This window comes from Heterocephalus glaber, unplaced genomic scaffold (genome assembly GCF_053883595.1).
Source record: "Heterocephalus glaber isolate CG9 unplaced genomic scaffold, H.glaber_assembly_v1.0 deba00001479, whole genome shotgun sequence".
Taxonomy (NCBI): domain Eukaryota; kingdom Metazoa; phylum Chordata; class Mammalia; order Rodentia; family Bathyergidae; genus Heterocephalus; species Heterocephalus glaber.
In genome coordinates this window covers 6498999-6510007 of record NW_028258316.1, presented here as the reverse complement: position 1 = coordinate 6510007, position 11009 = coordinate 6498999, and the positions used below count along the sequence as shown (strand labels likewise).

General features: G+C 54.6%; 1 protein-coding gene and 1 long non-coding RNA gene across 2 annotated transcripts in view; one reads left to right on the top strand and one right to left on the bottom strand.

Moving 5' to 3' along the window:
- Positions 1 to 1534, bottom strand: LOC147826057 (uncharacterized). Its single transcript, XR_015439830.1, has 2 exons — positions 1111 to 1534; positions 1 to 897 (listed from the first exon to the last, which is right to left on the bottom strand). It is a non-coding gene; the product is annotated as an uncharacterized LOC147826057 (long non-coding RNA).
- Positions 137 to 11009, top strand: part of Cercam (cerebral endothelial cell adhesion molecule) — a 31137-nt gene continuing 20264 nt past the window's right edge. Inside the window, exon 1 of the mRNA XM_087183115.1 lies at positions 137 to 803. The gene's annotated coding sequence lies outside the window, so the exon portion shown is untranslated. The remainder of the gene's footprint in view (positions 804 to 11009) is intronic.

Here is an 11009-nt window from a genome sequence, read left to right as displayed (position 1 = left end):
TCCGAAGATTTGTCTTTAATGAAAAGGATTCGTTTGTCCAAGTTCTGCTTGCAGAGCCCGGTAGTCCTCCAGCTGGAGCGCATCGTTCCGTGAGCTTCTCCGCCCCACCAGTGGTTGGAGGCTCAGCCCATCCGTCCGTGCAGAGGGGCTTGTGGGAGGGGTTGGTTGGTTTGGGACTTAGGGCTGATGTAGGATATTTTTTGTTTGGGGGTGACTGGCCCGGGGATAGGTTAGAAAAAATTCGAAGCGAGTTAGCAAGCGCGCTCCCCCAGCATCTGCTTTCACCCCGACTTCCTGCGGCTCTGGCCGAGGGCGGGCTTCTGGGACCACACCGGGTCCGCAGCTGCGTGCAGCTTCATTCCGGCCGAAATTTTAAAGGGGGAAACCCGACGCAATCGGCTGGAGGACCCCGCACCCGGACGGTCACTGCGGAGGAGGGTCAGGAGGAAAGAGGGTGAGGATGGCGGTGCCGGTGGCAGAGAGCAGCGTCCCTCCTTTGCGCGGCGCACAGGGGCCGCGATCGTCGCGCCGGGGCCAGCCAGCTGCCCGCCCGGAGCTCGGTCCCCGCGGCCCTCGTCCCTGTTGCGCCCGGGGCTCAACCACAGATGTCCAGCCACAATTCTCGGTTGGCCGCAGACTCGTACAAGAATTGCGTTTGGACAATCAGTGGCGAAGCCCCTGAGTTCAGGGCCCCGGGCACCTGCAGGCTGCGCTTCGCTCCTTAAACGCGCCGGATCTGGAGGTCTGCGGAGCTGCGCGTCGGAATACCTCGCCAGTGCTGGGCGGTCGTGGCCCATCCCGCGGTAAGGTGAATGGACCATCAGGCACACGGATCCCGACCAGCATGGGGATCCCCATCACCACCGGCGTGTTGCCTTCGGTCGCGGCCCGGGGTCCCTAGAGTGGCCCGTGTTAGATCTCCGTGCTGCCCCAGCTCAGGGGAATCTCCTCTGTCAGGCCCGGGGAACCCCGACTTCCCTCTCCCCGCCCCTAGCCAGGGTTTGCTGGGAATCCAGATAGCTGGGGCCCGTGGCCAGGTCGCGTCTCGAGCTCGGGTCCGGGCTGCTGGACTCACGGGCCTCCCGCCCCCGCCCAGCCCCGCGCACGCACCGGCTCGGGCGCTCTCCGCTTCCCTGTGGCTGAGTCGCCGGCCGTAGCCCGGGCGGCGGGGAGCGCTGGAATGCGCCGCTGGGTCACCTGCAGCGCCCGGGGAACCGGACTGGGAGCCGGCGCGCTGGCGAGGCGCAGGGCTGAACCCGAGCGGGCGCCTCTGGCGGCTCGGGGCCGGGGCGGGCTTTTAGTGGGCCGCTCCAACAATACGGGCCTGGCGCGGAGAAAGGGGCTCGGCTGCAATTGGTACTGGATTTGAATAACGCCACGGGGCCATCAATGGTCATTGTGTCGGCGGGTAATGAATCTCCGCTGTCTCTCGGGCTGGCCAGGCAGCTGCAACCTGCGCTCAGGCAGCTCTTAAAGACATAGCGTGCCCCTCCCTGGGGGCCACCCCCCCTGCACCGGCCGGACCCCTCGGCCTCCCACCCCCATTCGGCGCCCTTCAGTCCTGGCGCTCCGCCTGCTCCCTCGGCCTGACCCCTTCGCCCATTCCCCCTCCCTCCTGGGCCAGGCACCCACATCTCGGCCCTGCACTCTGTGGCCCTGACGCAGGCCCCTGGCCTTGGCTGAGCTCCCCAAGAGTGCCCAGGGGTCTACAGTCCTTACAGCAGCTACATCTAAACCTACGGCCTCTGGAACCCTTCTTCGGAAGCTCCTGCCCAGGGTCTTCCAGGGAGGGTGAGGGAGAACAGTCAGGAGGTCAGAGGGTCACCCCCTTAGAAGCCTATACTGAATGCTCTCGGGTAGGAGGGTGCAGTCCCAACCCCAAGACCAAGATGCCATCTCCAGAGACCACACCCTCCCTGGGGATCTGGAGGCTGCACCCTCCCCCACGGAAGACAGGGCTTGATTCCCAGGCCCCTGCAGTCTCCTGGATACCTCACTCTAGCAGCAGGGGTGGGGAGCAGGTGGGTGTGGGGGGCGTGGAATCTAGTAAGGCCACTGTCTTTTCCTTGTCTCTTGCATTGGACAGCCCACTGGGCAGAGGCTCGGGGGAAGGGCCAATGCACCCCCGCCCCACCAACCACATCTGGCCCAGGGAAGACTCTCAGTCTCCAGGGTGAAAAGGACCCAGATTCTTAGGCTGTAACCCCTAGGAGGGGAATGTGTGGCTGTTCTACATCCTGTCTTTCATATACCCTGCGGGTCCCCACACACCCCTGCCTCTGCCCTTGCACTCCCTAGAATGCTCCTCTGTCCTCCCAATCTCTGGGCAGCCCGGCCATGTGCCTGGTTGAATTGTGATTGTCGGTTTGTCTGATTCTCCTCGCTAGGACAGGAAGTGGGTCCTACCAATCTTTGTGCCTCCAGGGTTTAGTACAGTGCCCTCCCCCCAACCAACCCTTCTGAGTCTGGGTGTTTTCGAGCTTGCCCTCCGACTTGAAAATGAACCACATAGACTTCTTAGAGTTTCTGACAATAGTTGACAAGCACAGCTTCTGGGCTTTATAGAGAGGCAGCCCAGCCCACCAACTCCTGGGAATGCTCCACTTGATAGTAATAACTAAGAGTGTCTTATGAGCCAATCGCTAAGAGCTTTAAAGGTAGTAGCTTAGCCTGGCATGGTGCCATATGCCTTCTGGGAGGCTGAGGCACGAGAAATCCAAGTTAGAGCACACCCTGAGCAATTTAGCAACTTAGCAATAATATTGTCTCAAAATTAAAAAAAAAATTAAAAGGCTGGAGATATAGCTCAATGTAAAGCCCTTGGGTTCACTCCCCCACACTCCAAAAAAAAAAAGTAATTTTCCAAGCATGATATCATGTTACCCAGGAGGCTGAATCAAGAGGATCATTTGAGGATCATTTGAGCCCAGGAATTTGAGGACAGCCTGGACAACACAGTGAGACGCTGTTTTAGAAAATAAGTAAATAAAACAAAAACAGTAGCTGATTGACCCCTCATAACGACTTTGAGAAGTAGGTGCTACTATCAGCCCCACTTTATAGATGAAGAAACTGAGATTAGTGAAAACCCCCCTGCCGGCAGGTGATGAGCCAGCGTTGGGGGCTTTCAAACTCACCACACACTGCGGCTTTCCATGCTGGACTTAGCAGATACAGAAGAGGCAGACATAAATGCTGAACTACAAAGCGAGAACCTGTCTCAAAAAAAAAAAGGGGGGTTCCAGGAGACACCTTGTGTCCCTATAAATAATAATCCATTCCCACCCCCATCCTAGCCTGTGTGAACGTGGTTGAGGTAAAGCAGGAAAGGGAGTAGGGGACTCCAGGCCGGTCTAGCTGCATCCTAGGAAGAGGGCTTTTCTGCCTGCTGCTCAAAATGTTACCATTGTGTTGTTTAGTTGAGGGAATCAAACCCAGGGCCCGCATGCTAGGCAAGTGCAGTACCATCAGGCCATGCCCCCAGTCCGATGTCAGCACTGTTTACAGGCCAGCCGCACCAGGCACAGGGGTGCACCTGTAATCCCAGCTAACTGGAAGGCTAAGGCAGGAGGATCACAAGTTCAAAGTCAGCCTGGGCGATTTAGGGAGCCCTTGTAAACCAGGCGGGGTGGTGCACACCTAGGATTCTAGCACTCTGGGAGCTGAGACAGGACTGCAAGTTCAAGCCCAGCCTTAGGCTTGACTGTTTTAAAACACCACAATGAATGTATAATTAATTTATGTTGAGATAGTAATGTTACAAGGGAAAAGTAATTCCAGGATGGATGCCTGTTGTCCCCTGCCCCAGCTGTGTTGTCACATCAGTCCTTACCTCTTCTGTTAGCTCACAGCCTGAAATGTTTCTATTTGATTCTCACGATGAATCAGCTACCATAATCCCATGGAACGAGGTCTTTTCAATTAAGCAATTTAAGCAATTAAACAATTTAATGAGACCCAGTCTCAAATTTTTTTAGAAGACTGGGGATAGCTCAGTGGTAGGGCTCTTGCCAAACTCCTGGGTTCAATCCCCAGTACCAGGGGGGAAAAAGAAAAAGCCCATCGGTTCTGGGCAGAGAGTAGCCTGGTGCCCTCACCCTCGGGGAATGAGGAAGCAAGGTCTTCCCTCCAGTCGTGGGGTGTTTATGGGACGCCTACCGTGTGCTAGTCAGGGGCTCAGCATAGACAAGACGTCGCCGGAGGAGGCAGATCACTGAGGACAGGCGCCCCAGGAGCTGGGAGAGAGGCAGCAGCGATGCTGCACGTCTCCCATCCAAAACTAACGAGTAAACTAGAACAGGGTGAGTAAGAAAAAGAAAGAGGGATTTGGTGTGGTCGGAGCGCAGGAGGAAGAGGAAGTTTCCGAGAGCTGGGGTCGACCCTGCCCGGCCCCACAGGACCCTGGGAGGATTTTCGATTTTATCCTAAACGCTGTGGGGATCCTGAAAGGTCTGACAAGTTCAGATTTACATTTTCAAAGGTTTGCTAGGGCTCAAGTGTGGCGAGTGGGGAGGGGGAGGGGTCAGATGAGCTGTCGGGAGAGCAATTAGGCTACCGCTGCTCTGCAGGTGAGCAGTGGCCTGGCCGTCCCTCCGGGTGACCCCCAGTGAGCAGCATTTAGTGACCTCATGTGTCCTCTGGTGGTGGGGGAAGCTACCAGAGTGATGTTGCCCCAGCAGAAGTAGCCCGCCAGTGGACGGGCAGACGGCAGACACACAGGTACCCAGCCAGCTCCCCCCACAAGGAGCAGAGCCAGGGGAAACACTTTAGCTGAAATCCTGGCAGCGTTCTCCCTGAGTGCAGGAAACTTCTCCAATCGCTTCCCAGCCTTTTGGCTAAGATCAAGTGTAGGAAACTTCCGAAAAAGGCAGCCTTGCCTAGGGCTTCCAGGATGAATGACTTCTGATAAGCCGAACCTGTTATGCCTTGGTTTTCTTTAGTTCCTTTTTTTTTCCTCATGTGACAGGGGCTCACTATGTAGTCCAGGCTGGCCTTGAACTCATTATGTAACTCAGGCTCATCTCAAACTTGCAGTGATTCTCCTGCCTCAGCCTCCTGAGTACTGGTATAACAGGCCTGTGCCACCACGCCAGCTGGCCTTTGTGTTTTATTGCTGCTGTTTGTTTTTTGTTTTTTTGAGACAGAGTCTCGCTATGTAGGTTAGACTGGTCTTGAACTCACTATGTAGCCCAGGCTGGCCTTGAACTCGTGGTGATCCTCCTGCCTCTGCCTCCTGAGTACTGGTATAACAGGCCTGCACCACCACACCAGCAGTTATGGCCTCTGTGAAGTGGGTTCTTTCTTCCTGTCCACTGCTTCTGTCCTCTGCTGAAGATGGTTGAGGTGTTTGGAGGCAAGAATCCAAACATAGTTGGCATTTGCTTAGAGTAAGGCAGATATTATCATGTATTATCATGTAACGCGCACACGTGTGCCCACATGCCCACACACGCACACGGCACTGTTAGGCTCCCGTGTGCCCTCAGCTCCACTAGAGAAAATTGACTCCCTTCTCCCTTATGAAAACCAGCTCTTGGGCCAGGGATTTAGCTCAGTGGTTTCGCCGCCTGCTGCACAAGCGCAAGGACCTGAGTTTGATCCCCTGCACCAAAAAAACAAAAAAACAAAAAAACTGGCTCTTAGGGCCGGGGCTTTAGCTCAGTGGTTCTGCGACCTGCCTCAAAAGCGCAAGGACCCGAGTTCAATCCCCAGTACCAAAAAAAAAAAAAGAAAACCAGCTCTCAGGAAAAAGGGACACAGTGACCTGCACTCTCCGTTGGCTTCCCTTTCCTTCCACTGAGACTGGCACTTCATCAAGAATTTGCCAAACAGCATGCCCAGCACTCAGCACATGCTCAGTAAATCTCTGTGGAATCCATGATGGATGGATGGATGGATGGATGGCTGCACGCGTGAATGCTTCATCGACAGCAATTAAATGAATGGTTGGACAGGTGAAAAAGCACACTTCAGGACCGTGGAGTGAAAGATGAGTAAGAATGCACAAAAAGGGGCTGAAGATGTAGCTCAGTGGTGGAGCACTTGCCTAGCATTCGTGACACCCTGGGTTCCACCCCAGCTCCACCTCACACACACACGGAGGATAACAAAAGTGTGGGCAAACTGCATGGTGAGGCACACCTGTAACCTCAGCACTGAGGGAGACTGAGGCCAGGAGGATCAAAGATCAGATCTCACCTGGGCAACTTACTGAGACCCTGTCTCAGAATAAAAAATAAAAATGGCTGGGGATATAGCTCAGTATGAAGGCCTTGGGTTCAGTCCCCAGTATCACAAAAGGAAAAACAAAAAAAGGACTGTGGACAGTGGGCATATGAATCTTTTTCTTTCTTTCTTTCTTTCTTTCTTTCTTTCTTTCTTTCTTTCTTTCTTTCTTTCTTTCTTGTTTGTTTGAGACAGGGTCTCACTAAGCAATTCAGTCTGGCCTTGAACTCACTGGGTAGCCCAGGCTGGCCTCCAACTTGTAGAGATCCTCCTGCCTCAGCCACTGAGTGCTGAGATTAGAGGCATGCACCACCACGCCTGGCTCCTCCTTTGAAAATGAACTGATAACCTGATGTGTCCAGTCTCAGAGACACCAAAGCCTGGCCACCTCTCCCCATGCAAAGGGATCCTAGGACCCCTTCACCCTGCACAGAACGTTCCAGTGTATAAAAGTTGTCCCTTCCCATGGGGTGGGTGACAGGGCTGAAGCCGTCCAGTCTTAGTGACCATGGCTTCAGCAGGCATGTTTGTCCCATCGTGCTCTTCCCCGAGTGAGACTTAACAGCGGTCTCCCTGGTCTCTCCACTAGAATGGAAGCCCTGGGAGGGAGGATAGCAGTCACTTCCTTTGTTTCCCACCCCAGACCTACAACGATTCCTGACTGAGAGTGGGCTGGATCAAAGACAAATAAGAGGCTCATTGACATAGATCTAATGACATAGATCATTATCATGTAATTAAAAAACAACCACAATTAAATTGGGCCTGGGATTTAGCTCAGTGGTTTCACTGACTGCTGCGCAAGCACAAGGACCCGAGTTCGATCCCCGGTACCAAAAAAAAAAAAACACAATTTTTTGTTGTTATTGCCGAAGGCTAGGAGACAATTCAGGGGCCTCCTGCTCTTTTTTTTTTTTTTTTTTTTTTTGGTAGCAGGGATCGAACTTGGGTCCTTGCACTTGCAAGGCAGGCAACAGAACCACTGAGCTAAATCCTCAGCCCATTGTTATTTTGAGATAAGGTCTCACTATGTAGCTCAGGCTGGCCTTGAACTCGAGATTCTCATGACACAGCCTCCCCAAGTGCTGGGTTACAGGCCTCCACCGCTGCCCCCCAGCACTGCTACAGTCTACTAGGCACTGAGCTAAATACTTTGCATGCATTGCTATAGCCTTGAGAGAAATGTTATCACTTTCCCCATGTTACACGCCAGGAACCTGAGGCCCAGAGTTGGGAGAATATGGGGAAAGCTAGCTCATGGGTACAGTTTCTTTTCAGAGCCATGGAAATAATATAAAATTGATGTGGTGATAGGTGGGCAACTCTGATATGCCACAAACCACTGAACTGAAACTTTCAGCAGGCAAACTATATGGTATCTGAGTTGCATCTCATCAAAATTGTTACAAAAAAAAAAAAAAAAAGCCAGGTGTGGTGGTGCACACCTGTGATCCCAGCACTTGGGAGGCTGAGGCATGAGGATAGCAGTAAGTTCTGGACCAATCTGGGTTACATAGTGAGTTCAACACCAGCCTGGACTACATAGCGAGACCTGTCTCAAAACAAAACTAAAAAGAGAAAATAAAAAGGAACTAATGAAAGAGTTGGGGCTCAGGAATCTTTCCTCAATTTGTCCACTTACTTGCTAGGCCTGTGAGGTCACACTTCTGATACTCAGTTTCCTTTTATGTGAGACAGGTTCCTACTATAGTTCATGTAGTTCAGGCTGGCCTCGAACCCACTATGTAGCCCAGGCTGCCCTGGAACCCTTGGCAACCCTCCTGCCCCAGCCTCCTGAGTGCTGGGATGACAGGTGTGCGCCACCATTTGCAGCTCTGACCCTCAGTTTCCTAACTAGTAAAATGGGCCTCTGTGAGGATTAAATGAGATAATAAGGGTTAGCTCCTGGGTGCCAGCCAAGCAGTCTGGGCCCGGGTCTCTCCCATTCCTTAGCTCTGCATTGTCCAGACCAGATCATGGCTGTGCATCCTCTCTCCCTTCACTGCCGCTCTGTTCCTCTTTTACCTTCTCCTGGGCTCCGGGCCCTGTGTCCCCACAGCCTGTGCCCAGGGCAGACAGGGCACTACAGCCCTCCAGAGCCCAGGATGTCCTCTCCCCAGCCCCCACCCTGCTCCCCTTCTGGGGCCATGATGCTGTCTTGCTTTTGCTTGTAATAAAGAAAATATCTCAGCTACCCTTCCATGGTTGCTTGGCAACCCCGAGGGGGGCCAAGTGGAGGGAGCAAGGGGGAGGAGGGAAGGGGAGGACTCTGGAGCCAATCTGCAGACAAAGGGGAGGATTTGGGTGACACGGAGCCTGTTCTTAGCGCTAACCTGGCCTGGCCGGGTGGGGCGGGGGCTTCCCCCATCCCAGTGTCTCACCCCAATAAATATGGATTAGGGAAATGGGCAGAGTTTTTCCCACGGGCCTGAAAGGCCACATCTGACCTTTCTACCCCCTTTATGTACCAACATGACAGTCAGAGAGAGCAAAGAGCAGGACCCCCTGAGACGCCTCCCCATGGCCTTCTGACTTGGGGAAACTTTTCACCATACTACACACACACACACACACACACACACACACACAGCCCGGCCCCAGACCAGGTCACAGCCCGCCGGGGCCCATCCCGGGCTGAGGAGGAGGCTGGCTTTCGGGTGGGCATCAGGAGCTCCAGCTTCAGGGTGTGGCTTGGGCCATGCCAGGCGTCCTGGGCACAGAGCCAGGCAGTGAGGCCCTGGCCCAGGCTGCAGAGGCCTCCCTGCCCCAGGAACTGTCCTCTGCCCTCTGTCACTCTCACCGCCACCACCACCGAGGCCTGGAGCCTCTGCTGCCAGGGGCCCCAGACCCCGACAGTGCTCCATCCCTTTCCTGTCTCCCAACCTCATTTTTATATTTTTTGGCTTTTTGAGTCTCGCTATGTGGGTCAGGTTGGCCTTGAATTCACTGTAGCCCAGGCTGGCCTCAAACTTGTGATGATCCTCCTGCCCCAGCCTCCTGATTGCTGGGATCACAGCCGTCCACTATTACTCGCGGCTTCCCAGCTTCATTTCTCTTTTTTCCACCGCCCTCTTCTCCATCTCCACTTGGCCTCGCTTTCCCTCCTCTGTGGACACTTCCTCTACCCCAGTCCCCACACAACTGGGAAGCCCTCATAGCTCTGTGCTCCTGTGGAGAGGACGGCAGGAAGGGCTAGGGAGGGCGGGCAGGGGGGCGCCATGTGCGTGGCTCACTGGCCCTGGCCTGGGTGGGGATGGGCCTCTCTGAAAGGGCTCAGTGTGGAGACAGGAAAAGTAAACACCTCCACGTGGGCCTGCTGGCCTGGGGCTGTGTTGGGAGAGGGACAGGGCCTGAGAACCTCCCAGGCCCCCATCCATGCTCTCTCTGCTCCTGAGGCTCCCTGGCTAACTGGACCCCCGGCCTGCGTGTCCAGAGCAGAGTGGGGCTAGAGTTTGGGGACCACCCTCAAGGGGACACCTTCCCTCCAATCTGTCCCTGCTTCTCCACCCACTCCAGCCGGAGCCTTCCTGCCCAGAGGTGCCAGGAAACTGTGGGTCTGGAAGGGCGGCCTGGCACCTAAGGGCTGCCCGGCCAAGTCTTGTCCACAGCTGCGGCCAGGCAGGCATCACTGCACGCTACCACCTTACCCTAGCACTGCCATCCCCGTCCTGGGCCCCAGGGTCCCCAGCATCCTCTAGCCGGTGAGTGCTCCTCTGGCCACAGGGCCACCCCTGAGGGACAGGAAGGGTGCCTTTGTTGGGGGTTGCCATCCCCCAGATTTGCCGAATTTTCGGCTTGGATGACTGTGGCTGGTGTGGTCCCTGGTGGTTTGGTGTGGGGAGCTACAGGGACAGTTGGAGAAGCTGGAGGTGACGTCTGGAGGTGAGGGGAGGCAGGCAGGGTGGAGCCTGGGCTGTGGGACCTCTGGATTCCAAGACAACTTAATTTTTTTTGTTGTTGTTTTCGTTTTGGTACCAGGGATTGAACTCGGGTCCTTGCGCTTGCGTAGCAGGCGGCGAAACCACTGAGCTAAATCCCTGCCCTGACTTAATTTTTTTTAAGGCAGGATTCCACCGTGTTGCCTGGGCAGCCTCAAACTCCTGGGTTCCAGCAATCCTCCTGCCACAGCCTTGGGGGCAGACGCACACCACTCCACCTGGCCAAAGCTGACTTTTTGATTGGACTTGCCAAATCACAGAGGCTACTTTAATGCCCTGGATTCTAAAAAACTTACAGGATGAGCTCAGAGAGGGGTAGTAGCTCCTCCTGGGTGAACAGCAAAGCGGTCTACTGCTGTGCAACCCAGCCAGGCCCCTTAGCACAGAGAAGGCAGTGCTGATTGTGCTGTGGCCATGGGCCCTGGCTTCCCCTCTTTCCCTTTCCACATCAAGTTTTGTCCATTTGGATTTAGGACACAGGTGGGGTGGGGAGGAGAGAGCAGAGTCCGCTCTTGGCCTCCCTTTCTGTCTCTGCTCCAGGTGCCAATGCCTGCAGCAGCCTCTGCCAGGCCTCAGAGTACCCTTGGCCTCTTCTTTTTTTTCCCTTTTCTTTTGTTTTTTCGTTTGTTTAGTTTTTAGTTGGATTTTTGTTGTGTGGTTTTTTTGGTATTGGAGATCGAACTCGGGTCCTTGCGCTTGAGCAGCAGGCGGTGGAACCACTGAGCTAAATCCCCGGCCCTTTAGTTGGATTTTTGAGACAAGGTTTCCCTATACAGTTCAGGCTGGCCTTGAGCTCATGACTTAGTCCAGGCTGGCCTTCAACTCCGGGTGATCCTCCTGCCTCAG